The sequence below is a fragment of the Zalophus californianus genome, chromosome 11 (assembly GCF_009762305.2).
Source record: "Zalophus californianus isolate mZalCal1 chromosome 11, mZalCal1.pri.v2, whole genome shotgun sequence".
Classification (NCBI taxonomy): domain Eukaryota; kingdom Metazoa; phylum Chordata; class Mammalia; order Carnivora; family Otariidae; genus Zalophus; species Zalophus californianus.
The window spans coordinates 50,813,081-50,834,562 of record NC_045605.1 but is presented as its reverse complement, the minus strand read 5'-3'; the positions used below and the strand labels follow the sequence as shown (position 1 = coordinate 50,834,562).

At 34.6% G+C, this 21,482-nt stretch overlaps 1 long non-coding RNA gene across 2 annotated transcripts in view; it reads left to right on the top strand.

The window, feature by feature from the left end:
- LOC113915529 overlaps nt 1–21,482 on the top strand; it is a 59,939-nt gene that overhangs the window by 24,139 nt on the left and 14,318 nt on the right. Inside the window, exon 1 of one of the 2 annotated variants that reach the window (XR_004819446.1) lies at nt 8,258–8,315. The exons of the other annotated variant lie outside the window; for it this stretch is intronic. This is a non-coding gene — a long non-coding RNA (uncharacterized LOC113915529). Of the gene's footprint in view, nt 1–8,257; nt 8,316–21,482 lie in introns of those variants that run through there. 2 annotated transcript variants of the gene reach the window in all.

Below are 21,482 nucleotides of genomic sequence, written 5' to 3'. Positions count from 1 at the left end.
TTCTTTAGACTCTAAACGCTACTTCAAATCAGGAATAAAGACTGTCAATATCTAAGGCATATGATGTTATATATGTAAACATTGGCAGACCATTAAATATAGAAGTATTATAAGTTTAAATCTAGTCACTAAAGAAAAATTCTAGAGCTATGACTCTAGTAAATAATGTTGCTGTTCATTAGCCTCACATTATGTTTTGCCATTGGTATCTTTCATTCAGCACTCTCTACCTAAAACAGTGGCTGAACATACAACAAATGTCAGGTCAATCATTCCATTCTTTGACGCTAACATTCTTAGATCTAAATTTCACCAAAAACAAATGCAAATACTCAACAGGTGACATATAAAAGAAGTAGACAAGTAGTTTTGGCAATAGGTGATTATTATATATGCCTTTCATTAATTGATTAAAATTAATAATGAAGATACTAATGATGTTCAGTTAAACTTTATTGAATCAAATTCCATTATAGTGTTGATAATAATAATTTCATTATAAGCTCTTCATTGACAATGGGATGGCATTTTCATATATTTACTATACTTTGATGTCTCTTTCAGTTTGTGACTTTGGTAAATTAATTTCACATTGCTTGTTATCAGTTGACTTTTCTGTAGAATAAAGAACGTAAATTACACACTCTAAAATGAGTCTATTAGCTCAACATTAATATAGGAGATAGCAGAGTTTTGGTATTTTAAAATGTTAGATAATAAACACTCATTCAGAACCATATAATAAGCACCTTTGGAGTTATACACAGTATGTTATCTGAGGGGCAAAATGATAGGTTTTATGATGTCTAATCTAAATTATCTTATCCATGGACCTTATATTAAAAAGGGAGGGGGATGTCATTCTTCTGTGATGAAGTGTGTCAGATGAATCCAGTCCCTTAAAACCATCATGACAAAAGTCATAAAAGAGCCATTCCCTGCTCTATTATATTGAATATAGCTCTACTATCACAATCATCTTAACTATAAAATAGTGAGATTCTTACCCATAAGAGCATATCCCATCAGACTACATGGTATACTACAGGTGCTTGATAAGTGTATTGAATTTATCTAAATCTAAATTAGTTATTTGAGCTTTGCTTGAAATCAAAGTATGATAAATTTTGTATGGTTTTATATACACATTTACATATATATACATATGTATATATGTAACAAGAATGTGATAAGAATGTCTATCATCCTATAGGAAAACCTGATTACTTGACTAATTAAGAGATGGAAAGTGAGAGAGAGAGAGGTTTAATTTTTTTTTAATTTAAATTGAAACAGTAAGGTATGAGCGAGGTGAATTAGATAGAGCATGGATGAAAAGCCATAGGATTTAGTTCCACATGGACTTAGAGGAATGTGACCTGAGGTAAATTACTTAAAATCCCTAAACCTCAATTCCCTCATATAGAAACCAAATTGTAATAATTCTTGTAAAGATGAGAATGTAAAAATGCTTAAGAAAATATATTTAACACAAATTATGTTTGAAATGGCAAATGTGCATCATGAACATGTAGTTATGAAAATACAGTCAGTTAACAAGAAACTAATGCATATACGTAAAAGACTACTAATTCACAAATGTGTGAGGCATACTTTCAAACATACACATACACACAGATAAATGTACACATAAGCACACGTCATGCAAATTATATACTGTATGCACATCCACAAACACAAATCAAAATACTTATGTTCATGCATGCAGTTATTGCTAAGATAAACTCCTCCCAAAGAAGGAACTCTTACAAAAATATGCACTCTTCTATATAATTCTTTATTTCAATAAGGTTAAATATTATTTTGTAAAGTTTTCTGCTTTGATCAGATATGCAAACAACAAGTAAAATCCTCTAGGTAAAAGACACAGCACTTATTAAATGCAAACGTGTGGGTAGTGTCAGAAACATCCTCATTAGTGATGGCTTTGGCATCACGTAGCACATCAGTCATTCAAGTATTCAAGCTGCCCTCCAATGAGGAGGCACCCTTCTAGAGCCTTCACCCCAGCTACTGCAGGTTTCTGCCACTGGCCTAGTTCCTCACTCCCATTCAAGAAATAGTAAGATTTCTGCCCTGCTTAAGTATTTATCTTTAGACACACTGGCTGTAATATTTTCAGACCTAGCATACAATAACCAGGCTTCATTTGTCCAGCTTTTGTGGGATAATTGCCTGTGCTTAAATATGTCACACAAAGCTTTGTGACACCTAAGGCAGATCATATTAAGTAATAATAGGGAGCGTTTGTTCTTTGTTCAAAGTGTTTTCTCTTTCATAACTCCTTCAATATCCTAACAACATTTCCAATGCAGCAGACCCTATTATTTGCATTTAACAGAGGAGGGGATAGAGGCACAGAATGGGGTCAAATGACCCAAAGTCATTTTCAGATAATTTGGTAAAGTGAAAATTCAACTCCCAGAGAGCCAAGAGATTAACTATTTTACTAGGAGAATAATCTTGATTCTTCTAACAATCAATTCACTTCAACTTCTTCACCTGTAGAGCTCTTGCTGGGTCATTAAATAAATCAGCTAAGTAAACTGCGCAGCACAAGGTCAGCATGTAGCAGCAGCTCTGTAAAGCTGAGGGACACTGTATTGTTAATAGTAGTAGCAGCCATGGTAGCGGTAGTAACAGTACCAGGAGTAGGAGGAGGGGGAGCTCATTAACTGCTTTATTAGAGTCTCGTCTTCTGTCCTAAATATATCTCATTTGTAAGTTATCAAACGAAGAACAAAGATGTAAGGATTCTGACTTCGGATATGTAATTACCTATTTAAAACAAAGCACTGGAATTGTCTTCATAAAAGGAAAGAAAATTTAAACAACTCTTCACATCGCTTCCTGCCTCAGGCATTTAACGTGATTCCGTTAATGGGAGACAAAAAATCTCTTTCTAGGGATTATACCCCTATCTTAAAGCTCTCTCTAGTGCCAATTTCAGTGTTTGATAAAATCTTTTCATTTAACAATATCTTGAATATCTATGTGATATATGTTTAAAGCAAAGCTTGGGTCCATATGAAAACAGGAAATTCCAAATGTTTTTTGTGAAATAAAGCTGCCAGTAACAAAGACAGCTGTGGGCTCTACTGTGGGATGGCCCAGGTCATTTTTACACCTTTATAATCCCTAGAGCTAGGAAGGAGGCAACTGCGGTTACTGAACTTCTGAATGCTCCCCACCTGCCTTCTACTCCTGCCAAGGTTTTCTGAATAGTTTATTTAACCAACCTGTTTCTTTAGAACCAGTACCAAGAGATACATACTGCTGCTACTGAAAGACAGAAAGGATGTATGTCTGAGGTCAGTTTCCACAAATGAAGATAATCATCTGCTTTTTAAGGTCAAGAAAGAGTTAAAATGCATACTTTCTGAAAATTCTTCTAACCCTGAGAAATGAACAGAAGCCTTCAAAAAAATGACAGAGTAGTATTTAAATTCTGAGCCCATCACTTTGTTGCTGTGTAACCTTTATCCAGTTGCTTTCCCTCCCTAAGCCTCAGTTGTGTTTTTTTTTTTTTATCTGCCAAATGGCCATGATATTATCGATCTTTCTTGATGGCCATGTAGCTTCAATATGTTGGAAGCAAAGCTCTTAGAATGTTGCTTCACTCCAGAGGAATTAGTGCCCTTCTACTTTGCCCATTTTCTTACTGCACAGGGGTACATTGTGAGAAGCTCCTCTTGACAAGTAACACTAAATAATAATATTCATAGTAGCCAATGTGTATATAGTCCTCATATGCCAGACACTTTCCTATGCAATCCATCCAACCTTAACATCAATCAGATGGCAATTTAGGCAAAGGAATTAAGTAAATTCCCCAAGACCACACAGATAGCGAATGACATTGCTGAGGCTAGACCCACGTAATCTGGCCATAGATACTACACTTGTATATATGTTAGTATGGAAATATTGTTCCAGACACATCCCTTGGGCCCAGGGCCCAATAAGGGCTAAGAAACAGCAATGGAAAGATAATGAATATGAGCTCTGCATCCTGACCAGCTACACAGTCTCCCTAAATGGACCTTCTCTCCCCACGCACATATCTTATTGTCGACATGTAAAGGTCCTGCAGAGAGGTCTTGTGCTTACTGAAGTGCAGTGATCTAAATGCTGTTAGTTTCCCTTTTCTATTCCTAGCAGGTCTTGCTCTCTATTTCTCTGCCTGCCCTTCCCAAACTGGAACCTGTACTTTTTTTTTTCCTGTTTTCTTTTCTTTTTTTTTATTATGTTATGTCAATCACCATACATTACATCATTAGTTTTTGATGTAGTGTTCCATGATTCATTGTTTGCGTGTAACACCCAATGCTCCATGCAGAACGTGCCCTCTTTAATACCCATCACCAGGCTGTACTACTGCAAGCCACTCTTGCCTAAGCATTTTTCCTTTGAAAAAGTGTTTGGGATCACACTGAACTCTGGCCTTGTCCGTGAGATGGGGATGTTTCTTCCTCCTCTTGACTGCATATATTAGGACAGCTGTGGTGAGAAGCATGCTAGTTTTCTTCCCTAAACTCAAAGTACTCAGGCTGATCTTTTAGATTCAGCATAATCAGGGAATTAACCATCACAAAGTTTGACCTTTGACTGGAAAATATCTAGAATTATAAACTGGAAAAAAAATCCAAACTCTTTCACTTTTACTTCGAATGAGCCACACCACCATATCCCATACAGTCATCTCATCCTTGTCCTTTTGATATAACAAAAGCAGACACAAGTTCATGGCTGAGCAAGGGGGAAAGAACAAGCTTGCTGAGACCAGGTGATCCCTGCCCATTATGGTGGATCCTTCTAAACATTCTTTCTAAACTGAAAGAACTTACCCAGGAAGGAGTTTAGATGCCTCATTCTAAGTCCAAGAGAACAAGTGATCAGTTCGTGCAATAAAGTCAGGTATAATGTCATCTAGGAGACAGTTTCAATTTAGTCAAAAGTTGAAATAGTGGACAGTTTCACTGAGGCAGAGTTTGGCTATAGTTCTGGATAATCTCTCCTATTCAATATATTCTGGAGAGAGTGCCTGGAGGCACAGGAAGAACCAGCTCTTGTTAAAAGAACCTGAAAAAGAAATAGAACTTGGAAACCCAGACAAGTTAAGATGGCATTCAGAGAAAATACCCTGTTCCAAATGGAGAGAGGGCAATGGGTAAGATACATGAACAAACAATTAAGTAAAGATGAATCTGAGACATAAAGACACTGAAACAATAGGACATAGCAGATTCTGAGGTTTGGAGAGAAACTGCTGCCCAGGTGAATTACCCTGTCACATAATGCTGGTCTGGTAGGGTTGTCAGATTAAGCAAATAAAAATACAGGATGCTGGCTAAATTTGATTCTCATATAAATAATTTTTTAGCATTACCATGTTCCAAATATTGCATGGTATATACTTATACTCAAATTGTTTTTATTTGAAATTCAAATTTAACAGGCTGTCCTGTATTTGGACTTGACTCAAAACCCATTGGACAACAGTGTTTCTATGAAGGAATTCCTTCTCAGTATTTCTCAGTAAATTAATACAATTTTTTTCTGGATCCCTAAAAAAAATCATGTCAAGATAGTAGGAAAAGTAGTAAAAATCTTTGTCAGTCTCCTGTGAGAATTAAAACATAACAAGCAACATAATAACACTACAGGTTTGAAGGAATCCTTTAAGGTAAGGTTAAAAGCAAGAGTAGGAAATGCTGACACTCAGAGGTAAGGTCAAGGTCAACAGGTTTGGGACAGGACAGGAGTACAAAGGAAAAAAGCTGTTGCTGTGTTATGAGTGTGGTTCTGTCTGCTGTTAATGATGGATGATTCCTGGCAACAAAATAAATATTAATAACTTTACATGCATGACCTATTTTATATAAATCCTATGAGTTGTGTTCCAAGAAAAGAGTCAGTTTGGGAAGCAAATTATGTCATCATGTTGACTTCTTTACCACACAATTCTTTGTAGTACTGTTGGATCTTGTTGTAGTACATTTGGATCTAGGAGATCCAAATGCTATATTTTTTAGTACTGTCCAACAGCGCTTGCTAATGCTTTACATTACTTAAATATTTGTTATAAGCTACAATTTCTTGTAAATATTATATCCATACTAACGATGAATGGGCCCCTAAGGGGGTCTCCAATGATCCTGCCCTCTTGGTATACACACTTTTGCAGAATCCCTTCCTACAACATACTAGAGTTGATCTGTGTGGTCAAGAGAAAAGGGCAGAAGGGATGGTATGTCACGTTCAGGACTGGTTATAAAGAGCACTTCAACTGCATGTGCTCGCTTACTCTTGCACTCTTTTTCTCTGTCTCTTGTTCTCGCTCTAGTTCTCTCTTATCACCACATAGCTCTGGGGGTAAAACATGTGTAGGAACCTTAAAGAGAGGCCCATGTGGTACCATGCAGATCATGGGTTCCTGGTTCAGAAAGTAATTACTACCTTCCAAAAATTCCACTATTAGAAAATGGAAGAGAAACATGGTTCAAATATTTCTTTACCAGGTGAGAACTGGATAAGGAACTTATGGTCTGCAATGGTACATGACTTATGTGACTAGAGGTAGGGCTATTCAAATCTGGAGAATGGAGGCACAGTTCTTAAAAGAGACAGATAAACTCAAAGCCTTATTTCTTTCCCTAGTCTCTGTATCTAACCGCTTTATGATTTAGAATTTCTTAGCATTTTTATTTTCATTTAATATGTCCAGACTCTGTGGTGCTTACTTTTGAATGTCCACATTCCTGCTCCTGATCTGCAGGATTCTGCAGATCTGATAAAATGCTCCTGATCCCAATATCATGGAAGGCAACTCACGGGTTTTGATGTATAAGCACTGGTTTGAGTCAAGGTGCTGATCTTTATTAGTTATGACACTTAACACCTCTGGTTCTTAGCCCCATCATTTGTTAAGTGGTGATAATATTTCTCTTATTGGCTATGTGAAAACAGAAAAAAATTTAGTGAAACATCTGTTAAATAATTCCAATAAAGAGAATTCCCAATATTGTTATATTTTATCTTCGGTTCTGTGAAGTTAGTACAACATATTTTTAATATAATATTTAAGTATAATATTCACAAGTTCACAAACTAAAAGTTAAGGTTAAGAAATACAACAGTTCTGGGGCACCTGGGTGGCTCAGTCAGTTAAGCGTTCAACTTATGATTTTGGCTCAGGTCATGATCTCGGGGTCATGGGATGGAGCCCTGCCTTGGACTCCATACTTGTGCAGATTCTGCTTGAGATTCTCTCTTTCCTTCTCCCTCTGTCCCTCCCCCTGTTCATTCACGCTCTCTCACTCTCTCTATCTCTCTAAAATAAATAAATTAAAAAAAAAAAGAAATGGAACCGTTCTATTATCATCCCAGAAAGTTACCCCACCCATGTCTTATTCTAATCATAAATCACATCCTCCCCAACAATACCACCTATCATGGTTTCTAATATATTGATTAATTTTGCCTGTTTTTAAAATTTTATAACCACTTTCTAATCCCCCAAATCTGTTAATATGTTACATGACTAATGGTTTTAGCAGATGTGGTTAAGTTAAGGACTTTGAGATGGGGTAATTGTCCTTGGTTGGTTATTCCAGTGGGCCCAATGTAATCACATGGGTCCTTAAAAGCAGAGAACCTTTCCTGGCTATGGTGAGGGAGAGACAGAGACAGATAGAGAAAGACACACAGAAAAGGAGAGAAAGATAGAGAGAAAGTGACAGATACAGAAAGAGATAGACAGGCAGAGAGAGATGTGATGAGGGGAAAAGGGTAAAAGAATCCAACCCTGCTAGCTTTAAAGGTGAAGGAAGGGGAAATGAGCTAAAGAATGTAGGATACTTCTAGAAGCTGTGAGTGGCATGGGAAAGGATTCTAACCTAGTGTACAGAAAGGAATATAAGATACCTTTATTTTTGCCCAAGGAGACCTTTTTGGATTTTTGATCTAAAAACTGTAAGATAATAAATTCGTGTTGTTTTAAGCCACTAAATTTATAGTAATTTGTTATAGCAGCAACAGAAAGCTAATACAGGTATATTCCTAGAGCAAAGACTTGCTGAGTCACAGGGTAAGCTTATACCTCACTTTATTAGAAACTGTCAAACAGCTCCCCAAGTGGTTTTACCAGTTTATATTTTTACTAAGAATAAGTACATGAGAGTTCTAGTTCCTCCACATCCTCCTCAACATTTGGAATTTTCGTTTTTCATTTCAGCTCCTCTGGTGAAATGATATTATGATTTTATTTTGCATTTCTCCAATAATCAATGAAGGTAAACACTTTTCATATGTTTATGGGGCATATGGGCATCCTGTCTTGTGATGTGACCGGTTAAGTCTTTCACCTATTTGTCAGTGTATTATTATCCTTATTCAATTCTGAGATTTTTTTTAATATATTTCAGATATCAGTCATTTTCCACACATAGTATCACAAATATCTTCACATCTTATCTATCTGTTTTGTCTTTCACCCTCTTGCTGGTTAATAAAGACAAAGGAAAAGATTAAGGCATTCTAAATCTCTTCAGGTACTATTTAACAAAGCTTTTCCTATTCCAAGATCATAAAGATTTTCTCCTATGATTTCTTCTAAAACCTTTTTTTTTTGCCTTTTTGCTTAGATATATGCAATTTGTCCTTAAGGCAAAAGTTTTAAATGTTCTATTACAAATAAGAAAGGTCAAGTGAGCTAATGGAGATTTAAACATCAAATAGGAAGCAAGAGAATAGCTTGAATTTTGGTCTTCCACCTTACTTGTGTACACTGTCTTATCTACTGACCTTGTGAAGTCTTCCTTGATATTCAAAAATCAAATTGATCTTTCCCTCCCTCAGCCCTGCAATTCTCAACATCACTCATGTTGTATTTTGTAACAAGTGTGGATATCGTATGCATTTGTGCTTGCCTGCCCTGCTGGATTGTTAGCCCCTGTGATCACTGGCTGCTTCATTATTCATGTTTATGGGTCTCACAGAGTTAGCCCAGCATAAAACTGGTGGTGCTCATTACATGGCTGTTAAAAGAAAATAAGAATAACCATTAATTCCTCTGCTTTACATCTATATTTTACATAGCAACAATGACAAGCTATATAGCTATATGACTCAAAAAAGTCATTAAAAAAACCTTATTATAAATAATAGTCCGCTGGCATAAAAAAATGATCTGAGAAGAAAATCCCAAGTTAAAAAAAGAAATGTTTTTAAATGACAGATAACCATGAGAATAGGCGTGCTAACATTTTATACTTTTCTGTTCTCAGAAGGTTCATTCTTAGTTACTTGTACTTAAATTAAAGAGCATATCAAGTTAATGGAGGCTGTTATCTTGAACTACATTCTATGTTGTCAGCATCTTTAGTTCGAAATCCCTTTACAGACTCAGGCTGCCTTCAGAGAGCCATTTGTGTTGGCTAAAAGTGCCTTCCCAAGTATTCTTTCTCAATGGTTCTTTTTCAAGCTCAAGATAAGATGTGTTTCCCTGTTCTCTTGTGCTTTTAGTGTTTTTTTTCCTCCCTAAATTACTGGTCCCATATATCATTTTCTATCATTCCTAATATACATTTATAACAGTGTTTTTCTAACATGCTATTCATTGGCTATTGTCATACTTCATTAATTTGTTAAAGTCAACATGATAGCTATGCAACATGATTATTCCAAATTACCACTTAGATTCATTTCATTCTACTCCTACACACATACATTCTTGATGTTTCAGGGATCCCTGTCCAACTGCTCTTCCCCTGGGATAGAGGAAAAAGCAAAAGATTTGAAGTGAGGTAGACATTGGTTTAAATAATTCTAGCTTTGCCACTTATAGCTTCTGTCCTTGGACAAAGTTACTTAATCTCTCTTAAGCTCTGTTTCTTTATTTTTAAAATATAGGATTGTTATGAGGACTAAAAAAGTATATTCATGCAAAGTGCATAGCACAATGTCTGTAAAATACTAGGACCTCAAGTTAGTTCTTTTCCTTCCTGTGGAAACAAAGTTTAAAGGTGATTAAAGGATTCTGAGTGACATGTGAAAGTGTACAGGAGGCCAAAAGGGAGCCAGTGAGAATTCCTGAGAAGCAGATTATTTTGATCAAATTTGAGAACAGAAAGAATACTCTGCTGACAGTGTAGGTAAAACATGGCAAAATAAGATCTTTTTGGACTAAGCAGATACCATCAATGGGTAAAGAAATGGAGGTTACTGGAGCAATGATGATCTGGAGAATGCATGCCTTGCCTATATATGTTGAAATTCTGATGAACAATATTAAAATTCTTTTAATTTTAATTTCTTTAAGAAATTACAAAGACCCAGAACAGAACAGCTGCTGCCATGGGGATAGAGAGACCAATCCCTATAAGGACCAAAGAACGTATACCAGAATAAATTAGTTGCTTTAAAGTTTAAATATCATCAAAAGAATCTTATTGTAAATGCTTGCCAAGATTTAGCTATTGAAGGTATATCTTCACATAAAAGAATCTAAAATATATCTTCAATGAATTGTGGATCACTACATCAAAAACTAATGATGTAATGTATGATGATTAACATAACATAATAAAAGAAAGAAAGAAAGAAAGAAAGAAAGAAAGAAAGAAAGAAAGAAAGAAAGAAAGAAAGAGAAAGAAAGAAAGAAAGAAAGGAAAGAAAGAAAGAAAACTAATGATGTATGGTGACTAATGTAACATAATAAAATAAAATAAAATTACAATTAAAAAAAGAAACTAAAAAAAAATACATCTTTTGTTTAGATCCTGATTCATAAATATTAGAATCACTTAGGTAACCATTAGTAAACATACATAGTTTCAAAAATATATTTAAATACATATGCATTTAAGTGATTATAAATTATGTGTTATAAATTATAGACAAATCAATTACTTTTAATTTCATCATGTAATTTTTACTGTGAAGATCATTTTCAGCTTTTACAATGAGAATCACAATATTGCTCTACTAATCCCTCAAAAAAACAAGGCAGATGCACTAATGGATTTTTATAGTGGGGTGGATAATGCTATAATTATGAAGGGGTTGCTGCTGACTCATAAAAGCAGGTTTAGAGTTAACCTGAGGGGTGAAATCCAGGTTTTGGCCATGTAGGGTCATTAAAGAGCTGATTTTACATGCTGAGAAGAGCTGTATTTCTTTGGCTGAAATCCAATTCATGGATTGGTAGTATTTCCCAAAATTATTCCTGGACTTTATAACCTACCACCATCAGATAAATAAATACATACATACATACCATCTACCCAGAATCAACATTGTATAACTCACTTTACATACATTATTTATAATCCTTACAACACTACTCAAAATAATGCTAACATATTCCTTACAGACGGGGGAGATAAATGCATACACAATAAACAACTTGAACCACATTCATATTTAGTATGTGTGAAATGCACAGTTTAAAACCTGATCGAGGGGCGCCTGGGTGGTTCAGTAAGCATCTGACTCTTGATCTCAGCTGAGGTCTTGATCTCAGGATCATGAGCTGAGCATGGAGCCTGCTTAAAAAAAAACAAGCAAACAAAAAAATACTTGATCTCTTTTCCTCACAAACTATGAGCGTATGAAAACTTCTGCTTTATTACTCACAAACATGAACTGATGGTGTGATACCAATGCCATAGTTTTCTGGTGTAGATGTGGATGCAGGGAAGCATGGGCAGTAGTTAGGCATCAACATCAGACTTTTTCACTAAATATAAAAAAATTTTTCTTAATAAAATTTCACAATATACACAATATACATAATAACAAGTTTAGACTCTCCATATTCTATGACCCAGAAGCTCCATATATTGGAGTAAATCTAAGGAAATAATCAAAGATGAATACAGCTAATAATATTGTATTGTATATTTGCAAGTTGCTGAGAGAGATATTAAAAGTTCTCATCACAAGAAAAAATTGGTAACTGTGTGGTGATAGATGTTAACTAGACTTAATGTAGAGATCACTTCACAACATATGCATATATTGAATCATTATGTTGTACACCTAAAATTAATATAATGTGGTATGTCAATTATATCTCAAAAAAAAAAGAGATAAATAGAAAGAAGAGCATATACTATTTTTTTAAGAAGGCTCCATGCCCAGTGTGGAGCCCAATGCGGGGCGTGAACTCATGATCCTGAGATCAAGACCTGAGCTGAGATCAAGAGTCAGACACTTAACCAACTGAGTCACCTAGGTGCCCCACATATAAGATTTTTTAAAATACTGCTATTTATAACTCCAAAAGTTAGAAAGCAACTTATGCAACCAAAAATTAGTTAATTGTTCTACCACACATCCATATGATGTGGTATTCTAATCATTAAAAAAGAATATTTACAATTAATATATGAGGAAGTGATTATAGAATGTTATATGAAAAGAAATAGAAGGTAAAACTATATACACAAGATGGTAAACATATACATCTATCCACATCTCTGCATCTATTTATTCCTTCTTTCTCTTTCTCTTTCTCTCTGTCCATCCATTCATCCATCCATCCATTTACCCATTATAAATATCAATGTTGTTTGTTAAAGATAATGACAGTTTTAAATTAAATTCTTATTTATAATTTCACTTTTCTGCTTTAAACATATATTGTTTTTAGCTTTAAAATAAAATCTACAATACTTTTAAAAAATATTTTTTGAAAGTAATAGCTTCCAAACAGCCTTTCCTTTCATAGTTTTAGGGCTCTAGAGCCAGAATATAGTTCAGATTTGGCCAAAGTGAAAAAACTCTTATCCTGACTCAGGCAAGAGGGTAAAAAGAATAGGTGGGAAGATACAAAGCTGAAAAAGATTTGAAGGAAAAAAATGATAGTAGGTGGTAAGAATCTTCTTTGGTTTGAATAGATGGCTCCTGTTGGAGAACAGGGGTGAGGAATGTCACTTTTAGATATTTATTCTATGACTAAATTAGGGTTATGAGTATTGTGTTAACCCCATAAAAGGAATAAAATAAAATTTAAAAGAATTAAAAAAATAACTTAACATACTTTATGCTGAGAATTGTTGCCACCAATAGTAATTCTTATTTAAAAATTTTATAAGCTTTATTTTTATTCTTTATTGGCAAGAACTACTAGATGTGGCCGTGATCTAAAATATAACATACTTACATACTTTGTGTGCATTTATAAAGTGGTGAATTTCTTAATATAGTATAAAATTTATAAAGGTTTTTTTAATTCTTGATAGGAGAAATAAAAAAGGGGGTATCTAAAATCAACTTGGTAAACACCTCTTTGTATTTTAGTAAAGAAAATTCCTGGCCTGCGGTACAGAAACCCGCTAATGCTTAATTCCAAATTATGGTAAATTGTGGATAATGTTTTAGTGAGGTGTCAGAGCTATCTCAAAGAAAGGAACATATTCGTGTGCATGTTAGAGCCAGCTAGTATGGCCTCATGAGAGCCAAATGTCACATTTCAGAGATGCTGTCATCTGACAAACACAACCATCATTAAAAATATATATATAAACTTACAGCTAAATTATGTTAAAAACAAAAGTAATAAGTACTCAAAATTCATTAATTCTTAACTATTTTTTTACATTTTAATTATTTCATTTCATTCTTACCTATACTCTTGAAATTACTTATAACAGTTGTTTCTCTATTCTGGAAATACTGTGTCATGGTGTTCTACTGCAAATCTCTTTCCAGTTCCACTTTCAGTAAGGCCACACTGGTAACTTGAAATCAATAATGGTGGAAGTATTTATACTATGGAAATAAACCAGCAAATTCTAAATCAAGACTTCCATTCCCACCTTCACTGAAAATCTGGTTGTTAAATATTTATCAGCAACCACAGAACACATTATTTCTTCATGACATCATCTTTCTTTCCCCCTCCAGGCATGTCCAAATACAATAAGTTGTATTTGGGTATCATCCACTTTTCTGCACATACATCATGGAAAAACAAAATGCAATCAATCACAATCTATTTTATATTTATTGATTATTTGATAATATGCTCAGTGCTATCCAGTGATATTGATGCTGTAGAGGATAAAAGCACAAATAAAATATAGCCCTTGCCAGCCATTATGGTAAAGAGAGGGGGAATGGACAGATATTCAAGTATGCACTTCTTTGTTATTGAAGATAATGTATATCTACAAATATTTATTAATATTTAAAATATCTTCATAAACAGTCTCCATTTTCTTCTCACAAAAACTGTGGAAAGTCAGCAAATAATTTAGTATCGTGCCCACTTAACCAATGAGAAATTCAAGACACGTCCAAGGTCATGGAGTGAGAACAATATAGAGATAAAATAAAATCCAATATCCTACTCCATAGAGTTACTATGTCCTGCGCCATTAGTGTTCTCTTCTACTATTAAAATTAAAAAGGAAAACAAGGAGTCTGCGGTTCAGAGTAAAAGGCTATAAAATGAAAAGCATTTTTTTTTTTCCAAAAGAAAATCCTGCTGAAAGAGACAAGAGGCATCTAATGAGGTGGAGGATGAGACAGGCTGTAAGTGCATGAGGAGAATAACAGGAAAAAATAATGCTTGTAGGGTGCCTGGATGATGTAGTAGGTTAAGCGTCTGACTCTTGGTTTTGGCTCAGGTCATGTACTCCAGGGTCCTAAGATCAAGCCTGCACTCATAAGGAAAGAACCATTTCTTGGAACAATGGTGATCCCACCAAGTCAGAAATGTGCTCTGGAGTTTGGGCTAGAAAGACAGAGAACAACTACCATGTTCATTACTAACCTAGGGAGAGTAACAACCATGCCTGCATTTGTAGGGATGTAGTATGCACAAAGTGAAGGAAAGAACATTTGTATTTTTGAAAACTGTTATATGAAAGAGAAAATGAACTAGTGTGGTTCAGTAAGGATGATTTTAGGATTATTTGATTGGTTATAGCTTAGGTGCTTGCCTTGTTCGGGAAAGCCTAGTTGGCTGTTTGTGATTGGTTGCTAATAAATTTCTTTTTTTTTGATTCAAGTACATTGACTCTGGCTTATGTATTTCCAGTTTGAGTTAGGTTTTGGGTTGCTTAGGTTTTGGGTTAGGTTTTGGGTTGCTTACATGGCCACCAAGGTAGTAGAGGACTTCAGTTAAGCCTTCTTATTTAATTAACAATATATGTTAACAATGTAGATACTGAGCATGGGTATGTTCCTTCCTTCAAAAAACAAACTAAAACAATGAAGTATGAGAGCACACCTTATGGGAGTGGAGCAACTGAGCTTCTTTTGGCAACCATGCCATTCTCCAGGGCATTCAATGATACACACTGTCAGTGAAATAAAAATCCTCAGAAAATTTAAGTAGCATTAGTTTCATTTCCAATAAAAATTGAACTTTGTCAAACATCTCTTTCAAAATCTAGTAGATGAGATAAACAAAAATTCTCCAAATTCCCTGATACCATGTTTACAAGACACTATCAAATTTAGATGAAGGAGGGAGGGTAAAGCCAATCAGATTGTAGCTTGACTGCTAAATGGACTTGAACTACAATCATTTTCTTGTGAAATGTATCATTCGCACATTTCAAGTGGGAAGATACCTAATATCACTTCACAGTTCTTTTTCTAATTACCTTTTCTCCTCGAAATTCTAATGAAATGATATTGCATTTACATATCTTTAATGATGTTTCAATCATCTGTTATGAATATAGGCAATTTGCAACTTTTATTCAACATACTCAGTTGTGCACTGTTTATGAATTCTGATGTTTATTAGATAATTGACTAATTAAATCTTGTTTAGAGCTGAATTATTTAAGCATGTCCCCATAGACTCCATTTTTACTCCACTTAAATTCTAAAAGTCCTCAATGTTCTCTACTGTAAAACTCTGAATAAAGAACCTTAGTCTTTAAGAGCTCTGAATTTCCATGAAGTTTACAAAGGTATTTATCCTATTTTGCTAAAATCCTATAGATAAATATTCACAGTGGTAAGTTGTGATAGGCTTAAGTCAAGTACTAGTTCATGAGATTACAATGGTCTGAGGTCAATTAAATGTTGCTTTCTGCCAGGCCATTACTCTGGAAGTTTCTGGCTCATTATTTAGAAATTCTTATATTTAGTTTTCTAAACACACAAAATATTATGACAATCACTGTGGTTATGTAAAATATTTAGAAAGGTAAAAAAAAAGCAAGAATATTTGGAGAAATAATCAAGTCTGAAATTTTTCTGGTTTCTTTGCTCTTGTTTTTACGGTATATAGCATTCCATATTTCTTTAAGTGTTAATGGGAATTTGTCAAGCTTGGATAACTAATTCCATATTTAAACAGATTTAATTATCCAATACACAGCTGATTTTCTAAACTGTCCACACTGAGTTTGCCGAATAAATGTTACAGACAAACTATATAAACGATGATTGAAGTATTTTAAATGCAAATGCAAACACTTTCATAACTTTAAGAGAAGAAAAAGTGAAACTGGAAACAATAGGATTTCTTAAAGGTTTTTTCCTGGATTTTTGCCTACTGATTAGACTAATGACATCAAGGGACATCCCCAATGACTACCTATCACTTAACACCAGTCTTTTCTTATAGACCAGATGAAACAGCTTTTGCACAAAGAAGACACAAAGTGTTCTTTGATTACTGCAAATAACTTTGGGATTATACCAAAGGTTCATTTGAGGCTTTGAATCCTCCTAAAGTTAGACAAACAGTTACATTTTCAAACTATTAGAATTTTAATTTTTATGAAATATCTCTTTTATAAACACCATTTTCTCACCAAATGCATCAAGTCAAAATAATTCTAGTCATTGTAATCTCTTTGGTCATAGAATGTTCAAATATTTATATCTCGAGGTAGATATCAGGAGGAAATTTTTTGAAGGACCGCATGTGGAATGAGATAATGAAAAAAGACATATATATATATATGCATGCATACATGTGCATGCACCTGTGAACACTCTAGGTGCAGGACCAAGATTTTATATATATACATATATATATATATATGTATATATATATCCATTTCAGTTCATTTTTATTCTAAAATGTGAAAAATAGGTGTATGATAAACCATTACCCATGAGTATTCTTTGAGAATACAACAACTGGGTGCTTCAACCAGTTCGTAGATTTTAGTTTTTTTTATTTTTAATTTCATTTATAATTAATATTTTTCCAGTTATTCATTACTACCGGATCTGGACATGTTATGATTAAAGTGTTTTATACTTTAAAAATGTTTATCACAACATAACCAGAATTGATTTTATTCATCATCTACATTAACTGATTTGCTTATATCAACTTTCTTTTCGAATAAGATTTCTTATTCTGATTTTATGGCTTTATAAATGATATGTTATTAAATATTCCCTTTAAAAGGAACTTTACTAAACTGTAGTTGTTTCTATCCCAATAATCTATCTGTACTGATACCTCAGCAATGTCTTCACTGAAGTTTAGTAAGTCAATGGAACGATATTCTACCTTACTTTGAAATTTATATTTTTGTTTCCTTTTTTTGATAATCTATAAAAATATTTGTTAATTACTAATGAAATGTATAAGTAAACCACACACATCACCTACTCTTAATAAGTTTATAGTGTAAAATGTAAAGGCAAGTGTAATCATTCTCATAGAAAAGAGAAAATATCATTGTCTTACAAGGTACATATACAGTCAATGAGAAACCATGAGACCCAAACACCACCTCTACTTGAGATTAGGTAACAATTCCAGAATAAGCAGCTTTTGAGATGGAATGCCTTAGAAGTATATAGTTCAGATAAACAATGTATAAGGAAACAGGGCATTTCAGGCAAAGGGAAGATAAATTATGAATAAGTATAAAGGCAGAAAATCACAAAGTAACACAGAAAAAAATTACTTCAGTCTAGTTGGATACTGTTAGATCCAAAATGGTGGTATCTGAAAAAGATTGCCAGTTTGAATCCAAACTGTAATCAACCTTTCTCATTTTTGTGAACAAATTGTGAACTACTATCTACAAACCCTTCAAGAAAGATGTCAAGATAGTGAGAGAAAGAATATGTAAATATAATATATAAATGCATAGTAATAAATATATGCATTTATATATATGAATATATACTAATTTGAATATATACATATTACATGTATATACACATATATATAATTTATGTAAATCTTTTATGGGTCAGCAAGAGCAACTGAGGCATTAACTCCTAAGTGTATGGAAAATATCTCTACAACGTTAAAGCATTGTGGAACCTCCTTTTGAAATAGACTGAGAGGAAACATACCAGCTTTCTTCCCTTTATAAAATGTCATTACTCTTTATGGCAAGTTTATTTCTGCCCTGTATAACTCTTTGTGCTCATTTATATATTTGTTCCACAAATGTTTCTTAAGTGTCTAAAAATATGCATGGCATGGTGGTAAAAGCAGGAATTATTAAAACACACACACACAGCTAAATACAATGTCTATCCTTTAAAAATAGTTTGTGAAACATCTGGGAGAGAGACAGATGGGAAAAACAGAGATGAAAGAACTAAGTTTTATACAAGTACTACCCTGAGTGCCTAACAGAGTCCAGTTCAAGAAGCCATATATTCTGCCCTAGTTACTGTAGTGGTAATTATTGTATATTAATTCAGGCTTCAATAAGATACCTGCAAAGCCTTATCAAGCATACAAATTCTTTAAGTATTTTTATTTTCTTGATTTTTAAAGTATTCTTAAGGTATTTCCCCTTTCTTTCTTCTTTCAGCCTATATTTCATATGCCACATAGCAGAGTACCTGACACATTTAACTTTCCTAAAGAGATCAACAACTGAATTAACTTCACAAAAAACAGAACAGATATTTGGATTTATTGAGGCCAAATGAAAACACCTCTAAATTTTCCATCTCCTTCTAGCTACCATGTACACACTGGTGCTGCAATAAAATTAAGTGTAACCCTCTTCCTGAAGACCATAATTTCATTTAAATTCCAATACTTGGGTTATAGTTGTGTCTCCATTTATGGCTCAAGCTCCTATGAGGAAGTTCCAAGATACTAAAGGTAAATTAGATAAGTAGGTTAGTATAATCCTGGTGGAATTCTCAGGAAAGCAGAGTACTCTTCTTTCTTCAGGTGGGATATAGCATGTAAGAGAAGGGACTGAAGACCATCCTGTAAAAAAATCTTTCTCCAGAAAAAAAGCCTATGTGATAGTTCTTTGACATTCTTAGTAAAACGGGTAAGCATACATTTTTTGACAACTGGCCAATGTTCTAGGAGTCCTACTGCCTCAGTAGTATATGTATTACTGTAATTTATTAATGGCCAAGGAGGTGATGGGCACTGTAGTGGATAGCTCTTAAGTATCACTAATCTACATTGTACAGAGAAGGTAATTGAGATGCAGAAGCTTTACATGACCCACCTAAAGGAGCAGCCACCAGAGAGTAGGGGAGGGGATTTAGCACTAAGCTATAATTTTTACACTGAGAACAGTCAGTCCATTGGTGTCTCATGGTGAATCCCCACAGCACACATCCTTCAGTTATTGTCCTTCCCTTCTTGAGTGTGTTATTGCTAAAAATCCACTTAACTAGGCACTGTCATGTAAGAAAATCAAGGGCCTGGGACTTACAATTCAAACACATGGCCTACTCTGATATGTAAACTCTGAGTTTCCCCTTACATTGACTGGAAGCAGTTCATGGAACCTTCTTTTCTGAGGCATAGGTTTTGATTTTTTTTTAATTTTATTTTATTATGTTACGTTAGTCACCATACAATACATCATTAGTTTTTGATGTGGTGATCCATGATTCATTGTTTTTGTATAACACCCAGTGCTCCATGCAGAACACGCCCTCCTTAATACCCATCACCAGGCTAACCCATCCCCCCAACCCCCTCCCCTCTGGAACCTTCAGTTTGTTTCTCAGAGTCCATAGTCTCTCACAGTTCATCTCTCCCACTGATTTACTCCCTTGATTTTCCCCTTCCTTCTCCTAATGTCCTCCATGCTATTCCTTATGTTCCACAAATAAGTGAAACCATATAATTGACTTTCTCTGCTTGACTTATTTCACTTAGCATAATCTCCTCCAGTCCCATCCATGTTGACATAAAAGTTGGGTATTCATCTTTTCTGATGGCTGAGTAATATTCCAATGTATATATGGACCACATCATCTTTATCCATTCATCTGTTGAAGGGCATCTCGGCTCTTTCCACATTTTGGCTATTGCGGACACTGCTGCTGTGAACATTGGGGTGCATATGGCCCTTCTTTTCACTACATCTGTGTCTTTGGGGTAAATACCCAGGACTGCAATTGCTGGGTCATAGGGTAGCTCTATTTTTAACCTTCTGAGGAACCTCCACACTGTTTTCCAAAGTGGCTGTACCAACTTGCATTCCCACCAACAGTGTAAGAGGGTTCCCCTTTCTCCACAACCTCTCCAACATTTGTTGTTTCTTGCCTTGTCAATTTTTGCCATTCTAACTGGTGTAAGGTGGTATCTCAATGTGTCTTTGATTTGAATTTCCCTCATGGCTAATGATGATGAACATTTTTTCATGTGTCTGTTAGCCATTTGTATGTCTTCTTTGGAGAATTGTCTGTTCATGTCTTCTGCCCATTTTTTTTACTTGATTATTTGTTTTTTAGATGTTGAGTCTGAGAAGTTCTTTATAGATCTTGGATACCAACCCTTTATCTGTAGTGTCATTTGCAAATATCTTCTCCCATTCTGTGGGTTGCCTCTTTGTTTTGTTGACTGTTTCCTTTGCTGTGGAGAAGATTTTATCTTGATGAAGTCCCAAAAGTTCATTTTTGCTTTTGTTTCACTAGCCTTGGGAGATGAATCTTGAAAGAAGTTGCTGTGGCCAATGTCAAAGAGGTTACTGCCTATGTTCTCCTCTAGGATGTTGATGGATTCTTGTCTCACACTGAGGTCTTTCATCCATTTTGAGGTTATCTTTGTGTATGGTCTAAGAGAATGGTCGAGTTTCATTCTTCTGTATATAGCTGTCTAATTTTCCCAGCACCATTTATTGAAGAGACTGTCTTTTTTCCATTGCATATTTTGTCCTGCTTTGTTGAAGATTATTTGACCATAGAGTTGAGGGTCCATATCTGGGCTCTCTATTCTGTTCCATTGGTCTATATGTCTGTTTCTGTGCCAGTATCATGCTGTTTTGATGATCACTGCTTTGTAATATAGCTTGAAATCGGGCAACGTGATGCCCCCAGGTTTGTTTTTCTTTTTCAACATTTCCTTGGCGATTCAGGGTCTTTTCTGATTCCATACAAATTTTAGGATTATTTGTTCCAGCACTTTGAAAAATGCCATTGGAATTTTGATCAGATGGCATTGAAGGTATAGATTGCTCTGGGAAGCATAGACATTTTAACAATGTTTATTCTTCCGATCCATGAGCATGGAATGTTTTTCC